Genomic DNA, 22,018 nt, shown 5'->3' with positions numbered 1-22,018 from the left:
CTGCTGGGTTGTGATTCACATATGTTAGTCTTATACATATAAATGTGTTATTTGTGCATATACATGGATAGATGATTCTTGATTGAGATTAGATAGATAGATGAATTCAAAAGATGGCAAGTAGGAGTAGGATTCAGGTAACATCTGGCCGTATATATTTCAATGAAGCCAGTTTTATTCAGTACAATAAACTACAAATTAGAAAACAAGAGTTTTCATCTTTGATTTTATTTACTTCACAGTTTCATTTAAAAATAAGACTTTTTACATATTGAGGCATTTTTCATTCTTAATAATTTTCCTTGCCTTTTGTTTGTTTCCCTTCAGATAGAGAGATTTTGGTCCAAGCAATGGAACATACTTTGCAAAAATTCAAAAAAAAAAATGTATTGAGTGTAGCTTTTTTTTTTTTTTTTTTTTTTTTTTTTTTTTAGTTTGGGTTGAAACATTTTAATCAGATAGTAGCACATAATAATACTGTACAGGGAGCACTCTCAGCCCCAAGATTTCCCCTCCAGATTACAAGAAAGTTCTTAAGTGTAACTGGATTTGCTACAGTAAATCTAGCCCCCTCCCCATGAGAAGGAAAGAGAATGGAGCTGGCAAAGTGCTGAGGTCTGCTTTCTTGTCACTCATAGATCTAGTTCTGAGCAGAGCTCTAAGTAATCCACCAGCTCTTCAGGCTGAAACCACAAGCCAATCTCCTTCTTTGCACTCTCTATGAAATCCTTGCTGTGGCTAATGTTTCCACCAACTTGGATACAAAAGAACCCATGGATGGTCTCAGGCTTAGAGTCCACAGGGTAGGAGTCACTGAGCATCACTCGGCCTGTGTTCACCCCATTCAGCCCCTCCCAGTCCATAACAACCACAGACCCTGATTGCACCTTCTTCATCAGGTTGGCAAAGAACAGATGGCTCTTCAGATCAATGTCATGTTTTTTGAGAAGGTCTTTAGAAGCCTAAATTAACTTTGTAGCAATGAGGTAGAATCCCTTGTGCTTAAAAGGCTTGGTGATCTCTCCCATGAGGCTGTGCTGGACCTCATCAGGCTTGATGGCAATGAAAGTGCGTGCCTTCACTGTTGGCCATGGTTCTCCTCCAGCTGCTCCAGTGGCAACTCTATGTGTGGCACCAACACAAGAAGTACTAAATATTAGCTTTTGATGTCACATTCACTTCTCACGTCTTCTAATGGGCATCAAAGTAGCTGAAAAAATGCAAGATCTAAAGTGGCCATGTAGTTAAGGCCAAAGGTCACAGCTTTGATCTGCCTGGGCATCCTACTTTGAGAAATGTTGGGAACTTGGATGGCCCAGCTGATGCCCAAATAGTTAGTGATGATAAATGCCCCCTTTGTAATCCACTCCTCCCAGGAAAGTATGTTTGATCCCTAGGAAAGGGAATGTTGTGAGAGTGGATCCTTGGATACACAAAAAATAACTCTATTAACTTAGATTAAATTACTTTCTTCTGGTGGAGTAAAGGCTTAAACTCCAAATTAATTTCAGTTAATCAAAAATTTTTTTAAAATAGTGAATATTTCTAAAAAGCTGAGGTTTTGCTTAGGAAAATTTATGCCTAATAAAGATACTTGATGCATAGAAAATTGGTTTGTTACACTTTTCATTTTTATAAACAAAGCCTGATAGTAATTTTCTCTTCATGTTTCCTTAGGTTGCTTTGAAGATTAATAAGAAAAACAAAATTCTAAGTGTTTGGACTAGTTAATGACTTCTACTTAATCCACACGGTGGCATTCATAGGGAGGATATGACTTTTGTATGTTTTTGTTATAGGTTTTGCCATAATAAAATTGAGGGTGAGGAGTGTAATGTAGCTAGTTTCTCCAAAACTCTTGTGCTGAGGTATTTTTTGAGCTTCTCCTGTCCCTGATTATTAAATGGGCATGCTGTCACGCCCAAACCCCATGGCATTTTTGTAATCAGTTTTTGACTCAGGGGCTTCAGTATTTATCTGTTTGTTTACAAAATTAATAGATCTTAAAATGATACTGGCATCAGTTAGAAATAATTCTATTATTCTATTGTTTTTTTCCGGGTTCTAAATGCACTAAATGTGAAATACATTTATAAGGTATTTTCTGATTAAAAAATACTGAAAGAGCTAGCAGTGACTGGTTTATTCTTCTCCAAAGCACTAGTTGACATAAGCATGGAAACACTAAAAATAATATGAGATCTCAATGGATTTTGAATAGAAAGAAGTATAGTTTGTCTCTAGAACACAAGAAGGCTGGAGTGACTAGAGTAAACTGAGAGAAATGGAGAATTAGGTCCAAAAATGGGGCCAAGGTGAGGTGACCACATCCCACGAACATGTGTAATCCATGAATAGTTTAAAAGCTGCTAAACTGAGAGATGTGATTGATTTATTCAAGGCTCACACTGACTGCTGGGTGGAGAATTGACAATGGAGGGCAGTGAATAAGCCAATGAGGATGCCATGACAATGGTCCAAGAAATTGATGATGCTACTAAATTTGTAGTGGTGAATAGTCTGAAAATCTAGAATCTTCTAGAAGAAGAATTGCAATTTATATTACCAATATGTTAAAAAACATAGTATTGTTACAAAAATTGGTACATGAGTTGATGATTTCGAAATGAATGGTGCAAGAATTGATTGAGCAGATAGTGGAAAAGAATGACACCCCAGAAATTGACCATTGTATATAAAATATATATGTACAAGTTTTCAAATACCCAAATTAAACAGAATAATAGTCAAATATTGCTCTAAGTTTATGAAATAATATAGAAAAAATGAAATCCTCATATCTAAACTTATAATTCAAAAAATATAGAGAAAAGAAAAAAGTGTGCATAGAATTTTGTGGAGGAAGATATTTCCTCAACATATTAAAATTCTTTTAAAGCCATAGATTTTTAAAGACTATAAAAACACTTTAGGTCAAAAATAAAATTAAATGATGTATGTATAATAGCGAAACACAGACATTTATGACAAAGACTCAGTATTGTTTTTTATAGAAAATTATATTACCAAACACTAATGCAATTGCTAACCCATCTATAGAAAAAAGTCAAAGATCATCAAAAGATAGGAAAGCCATTTATTAATAAAAATATAAAACCTAAAATCATTGTTTATTACACATACACAGATAAAAAACAGCAATATTATATGATCATGCTTTGTCAAATTTCCAAAATGCTTGTTCTCTCATAAAATGTTAGTAAGAATATCATTGATACAGCACCTTTTGAGACCAATTAGAATATTTTAGAATTGTTTCTATTTTTTAATGTGATCAAATTTCTATAAATTATAAAAATATTTTTTTTAGATTTTTTTAAATAAATATTTTTTAAATAAATAAAAATTTATTTTTATAATTTATAGACATTTTTATATATATAAAACAAAGGATATTTAAGGATGCCTCCAAAACAATTTTATTTTGAGACTTTAGAAATAATTAAGCTGTTTAAATAAAGTATGGAAGGACAGTATAAAATATTATGTAGTCATTAATATATATATTTTCAAAAGTTATAATGACACAGATTACTTCCCCAAATGCAATGTTACATGAACTGCAGCATATAATATGATTGCAACCACATTAAAATCATGCATGTGTTTGGATAAGGCATGTGGAGAGTCTTGTAGTTGTAACATTAAGAACATTTGCTCTGCCTCAAATTACCAAGGTCTGGATCCCAGTTCTGAAACGTGCCAGCTGTGTAACCTCGGGTAATTCACTCCCTGTGACTTTGGCTGGGTTAATATGTATCTAAGTTTGCCTTTATATAAAATAGAATAGGGATCCCTGGGTGGCGCAGCGGTTTGGCGCCTGCCTTTGGCCCAGGGCGCGATCCTGGAGACCCGGGATCGGATCCCACATTGGGCTCCCGGTGCATGGAGCCTGCTTCTCCCTCTGCCTGTGTCTCTGCCTCTCTCTCTCTCTCTGTGACTATCATAAATAAAAAAAAATTAAAAAATAAAATAGGATAATAGTAATACATGGCACTTTGTGAAAATTTATTTCATGACATTGTGAGGTAATGTTCAAGAAAAGAGAGCCAATAGCAATGTTTTACATTTTATACATAATTTTCTTTTTATATATAAGAAACATTTCTGTTTCCACCAAATAAGTTAGAAAAATGAATATTTAGGGGATCCCTGGGTGGTGCAGCGGTTTGGCGCCTGCCTTTGGCCCAGGGGCGATCCTGGAGACCTGGGATCAAATCCCACATCGGGCTCCCGGTGCATGGAGCCTGCTTCTCCCTCTGCCTGTGTCTCTGCCTCTCTCTCTGTGTGACTATCATAAATAAAGAAAAATGAATATTTACTGTACTTTGGAAAACTTTTCTACCCACCATTCATCATATGCCTTGCAATTGCTCCCTAGGAGCAATTGCTCTCCTTAAATTTATGTTGAGCACTCTTTTGAGTTATATTGTTTAGTACTGTCTGCTTTTGAACTTTATGTATTTGTGAACATATCATAAGGTTTCAAACTTAACTTGCTTCCTTTTCTTAATATTACACTTTTAGGATTCACCCCAGTTGACACATATGGCTTGGTGATTCATTTTCACTGTGCATACGATTCACTGAATGAATGTATGAATATTCATTTACTCAATCTAATACCGATAACATTTAGGTTGTTTCCACTTTTTTAGATAATACAAAAAAATGCTGCCGTGAATATCCTCGTGCATGTCTTCAATGCACCTATGCTGGAGTGTCTATAGGTATCTACCTAGAATTGAAATTGCTGGGTTGACCACACCCACCCCCCACCCCCCCCACACACACACACTAAAGGAATGCTACAAAACAATCCCAGATTCCTTACAGATATTCAAAACAGAGACAGTTTTGCAGAGATGGAACTCTGTCGGTAGTGCTGAGAGCTTAAAATTAACACATCCCCACTAGACAATGGTATATTTTTACAGGGATTTTTGTAGAACCCAAGTGTTTGATCAGGCTGACACATTTCATGATGTTACTGATGTGACAATATCTCTTCTCATGGGTACTATTTCCTACCCATATCCATGTTGTAGGCATGAAATAAAGGATAGTATTTCTCAAAAGCAAATCTTTTAGGATAGCTCTCTTCTTTGTTTAAACATAACATCATCAATTCATTATCAGCATTATTGTTGATGATGTATACTCCATTAGTTTATAAAACCTAACCAACTATCAATAGCTCAACCACCATCAGCATTTCCTTGACTGCTTTATGGTATGGATGGAGTGTGCTGTGTATTAATTCCAGTTTTGTTTTAATGATACTGAGAGACGTGCTCGGGCTTTTACATTACTGCAGCAATGCAGCTGAAAAAATTAAAGCAATTTTACCTTGAACCAAGGTAAACAAATCATTCTCACACCCCGTTTTCAGCTTTCATTCCTTCAAACAAATGTAGGACAGCAGTCTTTCTTCATGATAGATTAGAACATTAATTATTCTCTGGATAAAAAAAATAAGGAATAAAAAATAAAGTGGGCAAGGTTATTTTTAACTCAATTTGAACATAGATAATGAACAGGAGAGAAACAATGTTTCTGCTCATAACTGATTTTTTTTGATGGGAAATGAGCAATACTTTAGTTTCTCTCATTCTCTGAATGGCTTCCACCTATTCTTAAGCTAAGAGAAAAATCTGTGAAGCTTCCTAAAAATTACTTTCTTTGGACATGTGTTTTGTAAAAAGAAGAAAAAAATCACATAAAAACAATTACACCTAAAAATAGCAATGCTATGTTGGTGTATCTGAATTATAGCCAGGAGAAAATTTTAGCAGAAGAACAGATGAGAACAATAGACAACATTCCAGACTCTATAAAAGAGATAGAGGAATATTCCTAATTGTAAACTGTAAAAATGTTTATATGAATTTACAAATCTTTTCTCAAAATAATACTTCTGAAATAAGTCTAGATTTGTCTTAAACATGTAGGAGGACAAACTCAAGTCATTCCCTCATTTACCAGAGGGACTTGACCCATGACTTGGAGTGAACGAAAGCACTCTAAGGACACCCTGGATGAGAAAGCAGAAGGGATAACAGATGATAATTGTGTTAACTAAATAATATAAATAAAACAAGACAATATAGTCTTTCTATATTAAAAATAAACCTGTCGGGACGCCTGGGTGGCTCAGCAGTTGAGCGTTTGCCTTTGGCTCAGGGCGTGATTCCGGATTCTGGGGATCAAGTCCCACATCAAGGCTCCCTGCATGGAGCCTGCTTCTCCCTCTGCCTGTGTCTCTGCCTCTCTCCCTGTGTCTCTCATGAATGAATAAATAAAATCTTAAAATAAAATAAAAAATAAAAGTAAACCTGTCTGAATGTAACAGAAAATCTAAATAATGATCTTATCATTTTAATTTTAATTTTAATTTTTCTCATGTAACAAGAACTGAAAAGTATTTAATCTGTGGCTGATATGGTGATTTGAGAATGTGGTCAGTGACATGTTTCTTCAAAACTTCTGCTCAGTCATCTTCGGATTGTGGTTTGTATTTTCTGCCTTATCCCTTCGTGGTCACATAATAGTTGCTTTACCACCACCAGCTCATCTTCATTTTAGGTAGGAATAAGTGAAAGGACATGACAATGAAAGCCTCTTCTCTTATAAAGAACTTTCCTCAGAGACTCTTCCAAAGACTGGCATTTTCATCTTACTTTTCAAAAGATTATATCACAACATTCTTGTTCCCATCTTTTGAAAGAAGTACTATCATAATCATTAAACAAGATATACTGAAAATTGTTATTAAGTCATGTTGGTAAACAAGTATTTTTAAGAGTAAAAAAATAAAACCAAATTCCTAGAAACAGAGAGTAGAAGGGTAGTTGTCAGGACTGGGGTTCGAGGAAATGGGGAGATGTTGGTCAAAGAGTAAAACTTTTAGTTGTAAGATGGATAAATTTTAGGCATCTAATACACAGTATGGTGACAATAATTAAATAATACTATATTGTATACTTAAAAGTTGCTACAGAGTAAATCTTAAATATCTCACCATTAAAAAAAGATTATTTTGTGAGGTGATGCAAGGTGTCAGCTAATGCTACAGCTGTAATCATTTCACAATATTTAAGTGCATCAATCCAACATATTGTACACCTTAACTTTATACAATTTTACATGTCAAATATATCTCAAAATGCTGGAAAAAAGGAAAATACTCAAAAAAATCAGAATAGTTGTGATGGTTAATTCTATTTGTCAACTTAGTAGGTGTTTTTTGGATGACATAATGTTTCAATTAGTGGACTTTGGATAAAGCAGATTGTTCTATGTAGATGGGACTCATCTGAAGTCTTGCATGGAACAGAAAAGCCAACCTCCCAAGTGTGAGGAATTCTCCAGAAAACAGCCAATTGGCTTCATCTGCTCCTTGGTTCTCTTGGAACTCCAGGCTGCCAGCTCACATTGCATATTTGTACTTGTCAACCTGTATAATCACGTGATCCAATTCCTTGTGATAAGTCTCCTGTTTAGGCACAATTTCTATTGTTTCTGTTTCTCTGGAGAACCTGAAGTAATATCATAGTAATATGTATTTTCCCACCCATGGAGCTTTAGCTCCCTCTCCAAGCTCTTCCATTTCTATGATAATATATATTTTTTTGTCCTTCTTTAGTATTTTATAGTCTTCTTCATATAGAGTTTCAGCTTTTCTTAAGTTTACTCATAATTACTTTAAAATGTCCTGTTTTCCATCCATCATAACTGCTGATTATTGTTTCTAATCATGAAGGTTGTTATTTTCAGTATATTAACTTTATCTAGCCACTTCACAAAATTATCTTACTTTTTGTACTGCTATTTTTTACATATAATTATTTTTTTTAGAATTTTAGGCACACAAACATATCATTGAAAACATAATTTTATCTCAACTTCTAAAAGTGTTTATACATTATATTGCTTACTCTTTCTTAATTGCTTGCTTTAATACCTTCAATAAAACATTATCCTTGTTTGTTCTTGACATTAATAGAAATATTTCTCAAGTGTGATATAATATTTTATTTCTATTTATTTATTTTTTTTAGATTTTTTTTTTTAAATTTATGTATTCATGAGAGACACAGAGAAAGAGAGAGAGAGAGGCAGAGACACAGGCAGAGGGAGAAGCAGGCTCCATGCAGGGAGCCTGATGTGGGACTCGATCCCGGGACTCCAGGATCACACCCTGGGCTGAAGGCAGGCACTAAACTGCTGAGCCACCCAGGGATCCCTTAATATAATATTTTAAAATAACAAATAAAATGGTAAGCTTCTGTAGTTTTAAGTCATGTTTGTCTTCATATTTTTACCCTGAAAAAATCAGTACTGTGCCTACAAACATAATGGGTATATAATAAGTACAAAAATATAATTGTTAGTTAAATAAAAGTTAAAACCATGAGATCAATTTAGCAACCCCTTTCTACCATCATTCTTTATAATTGCATCAATATCCTCAAGGTATCTGACTGCCAGCTATCTTGCTTCAAAGTGGAAAGAATTTCCTCTATTTAGTGTTGTAGTTTTATAGAGGAAGTCTCAAAAGAGTACTTTTGTGCTCTATGATCAGAGTATTTCCAATTAAATCATTCTGTGATCATGCTATTTCTTAAATATTTGTCCAATGACTGGTGGAGGTATAGATTTTTCAATATACTGCTACTATTCTTAGAATCACAAATTCCATCTTCTTCAACAACCAGTTATCCTAACTGGCCATATTGACATGTCTGATTGTTTCTCCCTAAAGAACACATTCTTTCATCAGAGGCTCCAAACCCTTCATTGCAAGGAAGTTACTAGTGGATGTACTACTATATATTTTTCATACTTTTATATACTAAATTGTATCCCTCCAAAACTCATATGTTGAAGTCCTAATCTCCAGTGTGATAGTATAGGATGTGGGGCCTTTGAGAAGTAATTAGATTTAGATGAGGTTATGAGGGTGGAGCCTTATAACAAGAGGAAGGAAAAAATACCAGAACTTCCTATCTCCACCATGGGAAGATACAGGAGAAGGTGGCCATCAGCAATCCACAATCTAGAGTGAGCCTTCACCAAGAATTGAATCTACTGGTATCTAGATGTAGAACTTCCCAGGCTGGAAATATGAGAAAAAATTGTGTATTGTTTAAGCCAATCAGTCTATGGTATTTTGATAACAGCAGCCTAAATTGACTACGACAAATATATTCTCAGATTTTTCTGAAACCAAAGGTGAATTTAGGCTAAGAAATCTTGCTAAAATACATACAATATTTCATTTGTTATATTGTTGTTACGCAGATGGCAGACAGAGGTTCAGGGATTAAGTAAACTCTGCAAAAATCAATCACATAGCTAAAAAGTGTTAGAGCTATGATTCATACCCAGATCTGTCTGAATACAAAGCACTTGTAATTTCTAAGAGTACACTACATTTTTTAATAAAAAATGGAATATAGCCAGAGAGATAAGTAATGTTGAAATTAAACTGTTTAAAATTATTAATGATGAAGCAAATTGTGCAACATTATTAATAATGAAGCAAATTGTATGTTATCATAGAAAACTAGCAATTGGCATTAAGGAGACTATTCTATCTCAAAAGAGAGACAATACTTTAAGAAATATTTTGGGAGGGGGGGCCTGGGTGGCTCAGTCAATCGAGTATCTGACTCTTGGTTTCGACTTCAGGTCATGATAATCTCATAGTCATGAGATCAAGCCTCATGTCAGGTTCCTCACTCAGCAGGAATCTGCTTGTCCCTCTTCCTCTCCCTCTGTTGTTCTCTCTCTCGCTCTCTCATAAATAAATAAATAGATAGATAAATAAATAAAATCTTTTTTAAAAAAGGAGAAATATTTTGAGAAATTTCAAATACATATAAATAGAAGGAGAATACGATAGAATCCTTCATCTCAATGGACACATCATCCAGTTTCAATAATTATTATCCCATGGCCAAGAATGCCTCATCTCTACTTCTTTACCATCCCTTCTACTCCCTGGCAGGGTATTATGTTTAAGTAGACCCTAGGCTTCCATTTCATTTCAACCATGAAGGGTTCAACATTATCTTTTAAAAAATTAGACTTTAACAAAAACATAAAGATGATACTATAATCATATCTTTAAAAAAATAAACTGAACAATCATTGCTAACCCCAGTAATCAGTGAGGATTCAAGTTTCCCTGGCTTTCTAAAAAATGGGTTGTCTGAATCAGGATCTAGACAAGATATTATCATTTTATTTAAGTATTTTTTAATCTCATTTTTTACTCCTCACCTTTTTGTTTTCCATGTGCTGTTTTTCTGTTGTCATTAAAGAAACTTGTTGCGTGAGGGGATGGGGTAACTATGTGATGGGCATTAAGGAGGGCATGTGATGTAATGAGCACTGGGTGTTATATGCAACTGCTGAATCACTGAACGATGACCTATGAAACTAATAATACACCTTATGTTAATTAATTGAATTTAAATTTAAAAATGAAAAAAACATGTTGCTATATTATTTTGCTAAAATCATGATATATTAATTCAATCACTTTTCTTAATTTATTATGTGAAATTTCCCTGTTAAAAAAAAAAATTTCTCCCTTAACTATTTGAATATTCTGAGGTAAGAGTTCATGCAACACAGATAGGAAAAAAAATGGACTTATCCTCCCCTAATTACAGTTTTCCAGAAAATTAACAAATGAGTGTATTTTTGCCTATGAACTATTATTAACTATATAGATTTGAATGTATTTGATATGATTCAGTCTAAGATTATTGTTTTCATTACTTCCCAAATACTCTTATTTTTGGCCAGTAGTAATCTCTTTACTTTTTTCCTGGATCCTTTTGAACTAACCTCAGTAGATTTTGATAACTATCTTGCATTATGATTCACCATGTCCCAGGCTTACCTTGCATGTTCCCTCCATTCTTGGAATTAGCCATTTTTTCAAAGATCCTTGTATTTTGGGGGGAAGTAGCATTCAGATACCACCGTCTGGTTTATGGGTATTCTTTGCTTCTGTTTGTGGGTTTTTGAGAAAATATATTCTAAATTCATATTTATATCTCTAGATTAAATTTAGGAGTATAAGGTTTTATATTTAATGTGTTTGTTTTGGTTACACTTATTTTCTCTAATGATGATAGTGGTGCACTCACTAAATTTATGTTAAATAATACTAAAACAATTTATGATTTTAAATAAATTGAATATTTAAAATTTGCTTATGTAAGAGGACATTAATATAGTGAAAGATAAAATTTATGTAAGAAGACATTAATGTAGTGAAAGATAAAGATTAAATGAAATGCCATTAAAATCTCAGCAGCAGTATGTATGTGTGTGTGTGTGTGTGTGTGTGTGCACATGTGCAAGTGTAATAATTAAAACATTTCTTTGGAAGTGCAAATGGCTTAAAAGAGCCAAGTAAATGTTTAAGAAAAAAATACTTTTTTTTCAGTTGTTTGTCCCTATAATAGCTCCTAGTAAGTGTACAAACTATTACATTTTAAAATTATTTGAAATACTATTTTCTGTGGCTATCTACCATCTTGATACACAGAATAATCTATTCATTTTTGGTTTTAATTTTAAAAATCAATTAAATTTATGACATATATATCTTAATTTTTATATCTGTACTTGACTTTTTAAATTTTTTAAATTTTATTTATTCATGAGAGAGAGAGAAAAAGAGAGAGGCAGAGACACAGACAGAGGGAGAAGCAGGCTCCAAGTAGGGAGCCTGACGTGGAGGACTCGATTCCGAGTCTCCAGGATCACCCCCTGGGCCAAAGGCAGGTGGTAAACTGCTGAGCCACCCAGGCTGCCCTGTATTTGACATTTTTTTTTAAGACTGTTTATTTGAGATAGAGAAAGAGCAAGAGAGAGAGCATGAGCTGGGAGACAGAGGGAGAGGGAGAAGCAGGATCCCCACTAAGCACGGAGCCCCATTGCAGGACTCTATCCCAGGACCCTGGGACCAGAACCCTGGGATCATGACCTGAGCCAAAGGCAGAGGCATAATCGACTGAATCACCCAGGTGCCCCTGAATTTGACTTTGAAATCATAAGTATTCTGTATAGTTTTATCTATGCATACATATAAGTACTTACAAGTTACAAAGTCAAATTCACAAATTAAGGTATATTTAGAGAAAATAGGCTATTTCTGGCTTCTACTCCCTATTTTTTTCCTTTCTTATGCAAGTTAATATTTTAAATTTTTATTATTTCTTATATTTTAAAATATAAGCTATAGTAACACATGATAAATAATTTTTCTATATATAAATATATATTTTTTTAATCTCACAGCATATCTTGGAGAATACTCCATAGAAGTTGGATAGCAGTGTATTCAGACTGTTCCTTATTGGTGAACACTTAGGCTGTTTTTGGTCTTTTGCTAGCACAGGGAAAGCTACAGTGAAAGGCCTTCTGCAAAAATCTTTTCCATATTTTTGTGAGTATATCTACGGGAAAGATATCCTGCTTGTGAGATCACTGTATCAAAGCTTAAATGTATAGGTAATTTTACTAGGTGTTCCTAAATTTACATCCATAGGTCTTATGTGATTTTGCAATTCTCAAGCAATCTGCTAGAGTGTCTATTCTCCATAGCAACATAAATATGTTTTCAAATGTGGGGACTTCTGCCAATGTGATAGATGAGAAACTATATCTCAGCATAGTTTAATTTGAAATTCTTTTCTTTTTAAGGAAAGTTGAACATCTTTTATGTGATCAAGAGCTATTTCACATATTTATCTGTGACCACTCTGATTACATCTATATAAGATTTATATCTATAGGAAGTAGATGACAGGAAGTGATGAATGGAAAAGTGGATAGACAGAAAGGGATTAAACACTAAAAACAATTATTTTTTTCTAGTTCTTATTTACTTTGCTTATGATGCCCCGGTCTGCAATGCTTGCTTGCTTTCCTTCTTTCTTTTTTTCTTTTCTTTTCTTTTCTTTTCTTTTCTTTTCTTTTCTTTTCTTTTCTTTTCTTTCTTTTCTTTTTTTCTTTTTCTTTTCTTTCTTTTTTCTTTTCTTTTTTTTCTTTTCTTTTTTCTTTTCTTTTCTTTTCTTTTCTTTTCTTTTCTTTTCTTTTTTTCCTTTCCTTTCCTTTTCTTCTTTCTTTCTTTCTTTCTTTCTTTCTTTCTTTCTTTCTTTCTTTCTTTCTTCTTCTTCTTTCTTTTTCCTCTTCTTCTTCTTCTTCTTCTTCTTCTTCTTCTTCTTCTTCTTCTTCTTCTTCTTCTTCTTCTTCTTCTTCTTCTTTTAGGTTTATTTATTTAAAGGGTAGAGGGAGAAGGAGAGAGAAACTCAGGTAGACTCCGTGCTGAGCACAGGCCAACCTCGAGGTTTGATCTCACCACCCTCAGATTACCACCTGAGCTGAAACTAAGATTCAGAGGCTTAACTGACTGTACCACCCAGACACCCTTACAAGGGAGCAGTGTCTTTGTTTTGTTTTTGTTTTTGTTTTTTTACAGTTTCATGAAGTTCAAATTACCAATTCTCTTTCTTTATATAAATTTTAAATCATAGTTATAAAATTTTTCTTATGTCAGTTATATAACATTTAATCTACATTTTTCTCTAGTATTTGCATGGATACAATTTATACCTAGCAAATTACACAGTATTTTTTTTTCAAATCACACACTATTTTAAGTATAAAAACTGATGAATTTTGACAAATGTAAATGTTTAACCACCACTCCACTTGATATTTATAACCTTTGCATCGTTCCAGAAAGCTGCATTGCACCACTTTACACTCAATCTCAATCATTCTCCACAGACCACATTTTATCTCGAATGATGTTTTTGATATGCAACAATGTTGAAATATCTGGCATTCTTTCAATATATTGCTGATGATGAACATTTCTATTCCCAGCTAATGGTTGTGGTAAATAAAACATCAGTGAAATTCATGTAAAATATTTGTATGGAAACTATTTCTCTCTCTTGGGAAAACACTAGAAGTGAAATTGGTAGGTCACATGATAAATCACAATCTGCCAAACATCATTTCCAAAGTGTTTGTACCATTTTACAGTCTAAACGCTAATTCATGAGAGTCTCATTTGTTGCACAACTGCACCAAGACTTGGTATTGTTAATCTTCTTAAATTTAGCCAATCCAATAGGTTTTCCAGTGACAATCAATGACAATGCAATGTATCAAATTTGCATTATGTTAAGCTTCCCTCTTAGAGCTTATTGGATATTCATAAGTCTTTATTGAAATGTCTTTTCTAGTATTTTTCATACATCTGAAAGCTTGCTGATTTTATTATTAAATTATTATTTATATGTTATGTTTAAAACTCTTTTATTTGATATATGAACTATGAATGTATTTTCCCAGTCTATGGTTTACTTTTTTTCCTCTTTATAGTATTTTTTGAGTATAAAAGATATAAATTTTAATGTAATTTGCTTTTCTCTAGGTCTACAATTTATTCTAAGTTTTTTGTTTTGTTTAGTTTTGCTTTTTGGTTTTCTAGTATGGCGTCAGGCGGGGATCAAGATTAGTTTTTTTCATAGATATATATCCAGTTGTTCAGCATTACTTATTGAAAACACAAAGCATCAAACATTTATTTACATTTGTGCCTTTGTTGAAGATTAAATGTCTATGTATGTATGAGTCTATTTGACTCTTCAGTCTGCTCTTTTGATCACATATTTTAATTACTTTAAGTCTTGAAGCCATACAGTTTATGGTCTCCATCTTTGCTCTTCACTATTATGTCCTTTGCATTTCCAAATACATTTTGTACTTACCATGTGAATTTTCAGATATAAGCAAGTGCATGCACACAAATACACACATGCAAATCCACATCCTTACAAAGCCTCTGGGATTTTGATGGCACTTTCTTTGTATCCATATTGAGGCAATTTCTTTGCATCCTTACTGGGGAGAATGTATGTCTCAAATACTTGCATATTCTAATTAATGAACATATTATGCATTTCTATTTTATTTAGATCTTCAAATTCTTTTAGTAATATTTTATATTTCTTAATGTAGGAATTCTGAATATTCTTCATTTAATGTGTTCCTAAGTATCTAATGTTAAATATGTTTAAATAATTGTATTTTATTTCCATTTTCATTCTGGTATACAGAAATATCATTTAATTTTGTAAATTAATCTTATATCTTAAGGGTTTCCTTAATTTACTTATTGTTCCATCAACTAAATCAATGAATTTCATCCCTAAGGAAACCATCTCCTACACTGTTATAACACTCAAGAGCAGAAAAGATCCAGAGAGGAGTGTTTGAATTAAATGAAACAAATATTTAGGGAAATTTATTTTTTTTTCTTATTTGAGTATAGTTGAAACATGAGTATATTATTTTCAGGTATACAATATATGATTTAACCTTTCTATACATTATGTTATGCCCAACATAAGTGTAGCTGCTGTCACCATACAGCATAATTACAATATCATTGGTCATTTCCTTATGCTGTGTCCTTTATTCTCGTGTGTTATTTATTTCATAACTGGAAATCCTAGAAAAGAACACAGGCAATAAAATCTCTGACATTGGCCATTGCAACATTTTCCTAGATATGTGTCCTAAGGCAAGAGAAACAAAATTAAAAATTAACTATTGGGACTACATCAAAATAAAAATCTTCTGTACAGTGAAGGAAAACCATCAGCAAAACAAAAGGGCAACTTGCTGAATGGGACAATATATTTGCAAATGATATATCTGACAAGGCATTAATATCCAAAATATATAAAGAACTTACACAATTCAACACACACAAACAAAAATATGGCTAAAAAATAAGCAGAGAGCCTGATAGATTTTTTTCCAAAGAAGACATACAGATAGCCAATAGACACAGGAAAAGATGCTTAACATCATTAATCATGAGGAAATGCAAATCAAAGCCACAATGAGATATCACCTTATACATGCCAATGTAGTTAAAATTAGTAGGACAAGAAATAACAAGTGTTGGTGAGGATGTGGAGAAAAAGGCACCATTATGCACCTTTGAAAGGAATGTAAACTGATACAGCCACTGTGAAAAACAGTAAGGAACTTCATAAAGTAATTATTTCCATATAATATTCAGGTAAGTAATAAGATATCTATATTTAGGTAAGTAATAAGATATCTATATTTTTCAAAGAGGGAAATTGATTGAAAAAATTGATAAACATGAAGTAAAAGAAACATTTAACACTGTATAACATGTATATATTTTACTTATCAGTTTAGTGTTACACTCCATATTTTGGACCTAGTCTAATGTATCATTTTATTTTTTAAATATGTTTAAGTAGCTCAAAAGTCTAACCACTTTTAAAGAATATACATTCTACTACATACCATTCATTGTAAAACAGAAATATTTATCTGATAACTTCTTTTTTTTTTTTTTTTTTTTTTAAATTTTTTTTTAATGCTCTTTATTTTTTATTTTTTTATTATTATTTTTTTTAATTTTTATTTATTTATGATAGTCACAGAGAGAGAGAGAGAGAGGCAGAGACATAGGCAGAGGGAGAAGCAGGCTCCATGCACCGGGAGCCTGATGTGGGATTCGATCCCGGGTCTCCAGGATCGCGCCCTGGGCCAAAGGCAGGCGCCAAACCGCTGCGCCACCCAGGGATCCCTGATAACTTCTTTTTTTAAAAAAAAATTCATTGCATTTTGGTAAGAACACTTACATGAGATCTGTCCTCTTAACACATTTTTAAATGTGCAATAAGTACTACTGACTGTAGATATAATGCTGTACAGATCTCTAGAGCTTATGTATCTTCCTATACCTGAAACTTTATATCCTTTGATTAGCCATCTCCATTTCCCCCTTTGCCAACCCATGGTAACCATCATCCCATTCTTTGATTCTATGAATTTGCCTATTTTCCTATAAGGGGAATTATGAATTATTTTTCTTTCTGTAAGTGGCTTATTTCACCTAGCATAATGTTTTCAAGATGCATCCTTGCCGTCACAAATGGTAGGTTACCTTTTTTTTTTCCTTTTTGGCTGAATAATATTCTATTCTATGTATATACTATAAGTTTTTTTTTTAAGATTTTATTTATTTATTTGGAAACAGTGAGCAAGAGAGAGACAGCATGAGCAGGGTGAGGGGCAGAGAGAGAGGGAGAAGCATGCTCCCTGGTGAGCAGGAAGTTTGATGTGGGGCGTGATCCCAGGACTCATTGAATCATGACCCAAACTAAAGACAGACTCTTAACTGACTGAGCCACCCAAGTGCCACTATATTTTCTTTATCCATTCAGTCATGGTTGTTTTCATATCTTGGCTATTGTGAATAGTGCTACAATGAACATGGAGTGCTACTATCTCTTAAAATTGTTTGAATAAATACCCAGAAGTATGATTGCTGAATCATAAGGTAGTTCTATTTCTCTACATTCTAGTGTACATTTACTGTCTTTGGGTTGGTTTGGTTTGTTTTTTTTAATAGTAGCCATCTTAACAAGGTGAGGTGATATCTTTGTGGTTTTGATTTCCATTTTCTTGATGATTAGTGATCTTGAGCAAATGTTCATGTACCTGTTAGTCTTCTTTGGAGAAATACCTATTAAAATCCCTTGCTCATTTGAAAATCAGTTATTAGGTTTATCTGGTAAATCATCTTTATTTTTATACGTTGTTTTTCATCTTTGCATATATATTTTGCATAAAGCAATCATGTACATTGTTGTTTTTGTTTATCATTAAGATTCTTCCCAGTTCTCTTTCATGGATTTTTACTCTCTAGAGAGAAATTGATCCCTTTTTAACCTTAGTCTTTTAGTAAATGCATAAACTTTATAAACCCTGGGTAAAGCATTGAAAAGCTGCCTAAGGGATCACTGGGAATGTAGGTAGGAGTTTTGAATTCTCTTAATGCTAAAGATTTTCTGTACTTTATCACCATGCACTGTGATTTTTTCTACAAGAAAATAAGATAGTTTTAAAACATTTTGAAAAAATTACCAACGAACTCCGTTTTAAAAGCATTCAAAGTATTCTGAATTCTTCAGCAAGTCACCCGGGCATCTATAAAACAAAGAATTTGGACTGAATGACAAGAGGATTCATCTGTACAATTTTATGATTGTTTAACTTCTTTCAGGAGTAGAAATTTAAAAGCTCCTCTTATCCTATTGTAATTAACAAAATAGAATAAGGTGGAGTTAGTAGACTGCCACTCTTCACAGTAGACTGCATTCACACATCACCTGGGTCAACTAGCCAAGGCTTTCTGCTGCTTTTTTTATTCTATCTCATTGGGTAAACAAATGTGAAACTACAAAATATGTTTATAATTAAAGAATCTTAGTCAATTCAAACACACACAAGTTCTAATATCTGACTTTACTCAATTTTTATGTGCTTTTAAATTATTTGGTTTCATAGATTTATTTATTTAATATTTTAAAAGACTATTTATTTATTTATTAGAGACAGAGAGAGGCAGAGGCACAGGCAGAGTGAGAAACAGGCTCCTTGAGGGGAATATGATGCAGGATTGAATCCCAGAACCCTGGGATCACACCCTAAGCCAAAGTCAGATGCTCAACCACCGAGCCAGCCAGGTGTTCCTCATAGATACATTTATGAAATAAAGATATATTAATCTTTATTTTCCCAGTTCTGGGGGTGAAATTTGCCCCTATTCTATTTTCCTTTTATTAGCACCACATATATCCTGGGCAACACTGATGATAACTTTACTCCAACTTTACCTATTTTTAATGCTCATCCAGTTAATCGTTATGTCCTAGAGTATGATCCATTTCTTATCCCTATCCAGTGAAATTTATAATAGTTATCATAGTTCAGTCAGCTCGGATCTATGTAAATTTTAATTACAAATTTCTCTAAAACAGGTTCCCATCATTTAGCAAACATATCTAATTTCTTTGCCCTAATGTAATTTTTCTCTCTACCCATATCCTGCCCGCCTGTTTTTAGTCACATTCTCTTTTATACTCAATATATTACATTGCTTTCTGACTAAAGCAGTCCACAAGGCAATACCCATTTTTACACCACCTCCTTTTTTGGGGGGCCATCCATTAGGTAAAGATAATTTTCTCTTTTCTATGATCTTTAACATTTTAAAAAATATTTTTATTATGTATTTATTTTAGAAAGAAAGAAAGTGGGGGATCCCTGGGTGGCGCAGCGGTTTGGCGCCTGCCTTTGGCCCAGGGCGTGATCCTGGAGACCCGGGATCGAATCCCACATCGGGCATCCCGGTGCATGGAGCCTGCTTATCCCTCTGCCTATGTCTCTGCCTCTCTCTCTCTCTATCATAAATAAGTGAAAATTGAAAAAAAAGACTAAAAAAAAAAAAAAAAAAAAAAAAAGAAAGAAAGTGAGCAGGGGGAGGGGCAGAGGGAGAGGGAGAGAATCTGAAGCAGACTCCCCGCTGAGCTCAGAGACACATGTGGGGCTCAATCCTAGGACCCTGAGATCACAATCTGAGCCAAAATCAAGAGTCAGAGGCTTAGGGCACCTGGGTGGCATAATTGGTTAAGTGTCTGACTCTTGGTTTCAGCTCAGGTCATGATTTCATGGGTCCTGGGATGGAGCCCCACATCAGGCTCTATGCTCAGTGAGGAGTCTATTTCTGATTTTCTCTCCTCTCCCTGTGCTTCCCACACCCATCTCTTGTTCAAATAAATAAATAAATAAATCTTAAAAAAAAAAAAAGAGAAGCTTGACTGAGCCACCCAGATACCCCTTTCCTATAGTCTCTGAAATTTTATTTATTTACTTGTTAATTTTTTATGTCTTTATCTGAATTTTTAATGTTGAAATATCATATTTTACATATTATAGTATATTTTGCATTATATTGCATTTATCTTTATATATTTTTTAAAAGTAATTTCCTTTTGCAAACTTATTATGATGAAAAATTGTTATTATATGGTGTAAGTCTTTTTAAAAAACTGTATTAAAAAAATAAATAAAAATAAAAAACTGTATTTTTCCATAAGAGACTCAACTATAGAGAACAAACTGAGAGTTGATGGAGGGATATGGGTGAGGGATGGGCTAGATGGTTGATGGATAGTAAAAACGGCATTTGTGATGATGAGCACTGGGTGTTGTATGTAAGTCATGAATCACTAAATTCTACTCCTGAAACCAATATTACACTATATGTTAACTAATGAAAATTTAAATAAAAATTTGGAACTGAAAAAAAATATTTTAAAGCAATTAAAAGTTTAGGGATTAAGTTAACAAAAGAAAAATTTATTTGAACATTTCTTGGTATAATTTCATTAATTCACATTACTTTTAATATTTAGTAAAATTCTTTTCACTGACAGGCTGCAGTGAAAAAGATATCTAGAAACATTCTATGACTTAAATGCCCCCAAACATTATAACACAGAAATGTTATTGTGAGGAGGGTTTTTTTTTCAATTTTTAAAAGCATTATACCTTATTTATTTATTTATTTATTTATTTATATTGGAGTTCAATTTGCCAACATATAGCATATCACCCAGTGCTCATCTCGTCAAGTGCCCCCCCTCAATGCCCGTCACCCAGGCACCCAACCCCCTGCCCACCTCCCCTTCCACTACTCCTTGTCCATTTCCCAGAGTTAGGAGTCTCTCATGTTCTGTCTCCCTCACTGATATTTCCCACTCATTTTCCCTCCTTTCCCCTTTATTCCCTTTCACTATTTTTTATATCCCTTCCAGGAGTGAAACCATATAATGTTTGTCCTTCTCTGATTGACTTAATTCACTCAGCATAATACCCTCCAGTTGTATCAACGTTGAAGCAAATGGTGGGTATTTGTCATTTCTGATGGCTGAGTAATATTCCATTGTATACATAGACCACATCTTCTTTATCCATTCCTCTGTCGATGGGCACTGAGGCTCCTTCCACAGTTTGGCTATTGTGGACATTGTTGCGAGGAGTTTTTAGACACAGTTAAGATGATTATACTTGTGATGTTCTCACAAGTAGTATGAAGACAACTATGTCATCTTTCCATTCTTCTTTTTTACCTTAATTCCAAACCTTCTTTAAAGGCAAAGATTTATATAACAGATATCATGAGACAACTTACAGTTTTCTTAAGAACTAACATGGATACTTGCCAATTCTCTTAAGAAACACCAACCAAGAAACCTTAATGTTTTAAATAATTAAACAAATTACTACCTATTCACTCACAAATTAAACTAAAGCTAATTTTCTTGCAAAATGTGTCCTGGCAATTCATTGAAAAATATTTTGTTAAAAACAAAAAAGAGAACGGAAAGAGGCTCACATACCAAACAGGTTTTAAAAAAACTCTTTTTTCTCCTTTTGTAGATCCCTGGTGCATTTTTGTTATATTAAAAGTTACTGTACATTCTCCTCCAGAAAAACATGTCATACTTTTTTAATTCAATATTTCCCAAATTTACCACAAACTGACCGCAAAATTACCTAAATATTGCACAGAAATACTATTTTTTTTTTTTTTCAGAAAAAGCTTGGTTAAATGAAAGCTAGGGAAAAGAGGAGCTGACTTTCCTTCCAGGAAAGCTTCATGAATAACATTGTTCATATTAGATCATTTGGTAATTTGCACATTAAGATTTGAGAGTAATTTTTATCTGTCAAAACTATAGAATTCTAATATTCCATCCATCAGGAGTCAAAATACAGTCCATCCAGCCACTACCAGTTTTGTAAATAAAATTTTCTTGGAACACAGACACACATATTTCATTGTGTATTTCCTACTACAACTATAGAGATGACACACAAGTGTATAATGTGTACTAAATAGTGCTTTAGAAAATTTTGCCCACCGTACATCCTACATTTTTAACAATCGACTGGAATATGAGTTTATCATGATATTTTAAAAATTAAAACACACAACTAAAGCTGGGTTGTGTGAGTTCTGCTGGGGTGGGCCCAAATATATTTTCATGTAGGCTCA

The 22,018-nt window shown here is 33.4% G+C and overlaps 1 pseudogene; it reads right to left on the bottom strand.

Annotated features, from left to right (window-relative positions):
- Positions 1-628: 628 nt before the first annotated feature.
- Positions 629-22,018, bottom strand: part of LOC112652002 (nucleoside diphosphate kinase A-like) — a 70,861-nt pseudogene continuing 49,471 nt past the window's right edge.

The sequence above is a fragment of the Canis lupus genome, chromosome 4, assembly GCF_003254725.2.
Source record: "Canis lupus dingo isolate Sandy chromosome 4, ASM325472v2, whole genome shotgun sequence".
Classification (NCBI taxonomy): Eukaryota; Metazoa; Chordata; class Mammalia; order Carnivora; family Canidae; genus Canis; species Canis lupus.
This window is presented reverse-complemented; position numbering and strand designations above follow the sequence as displayed.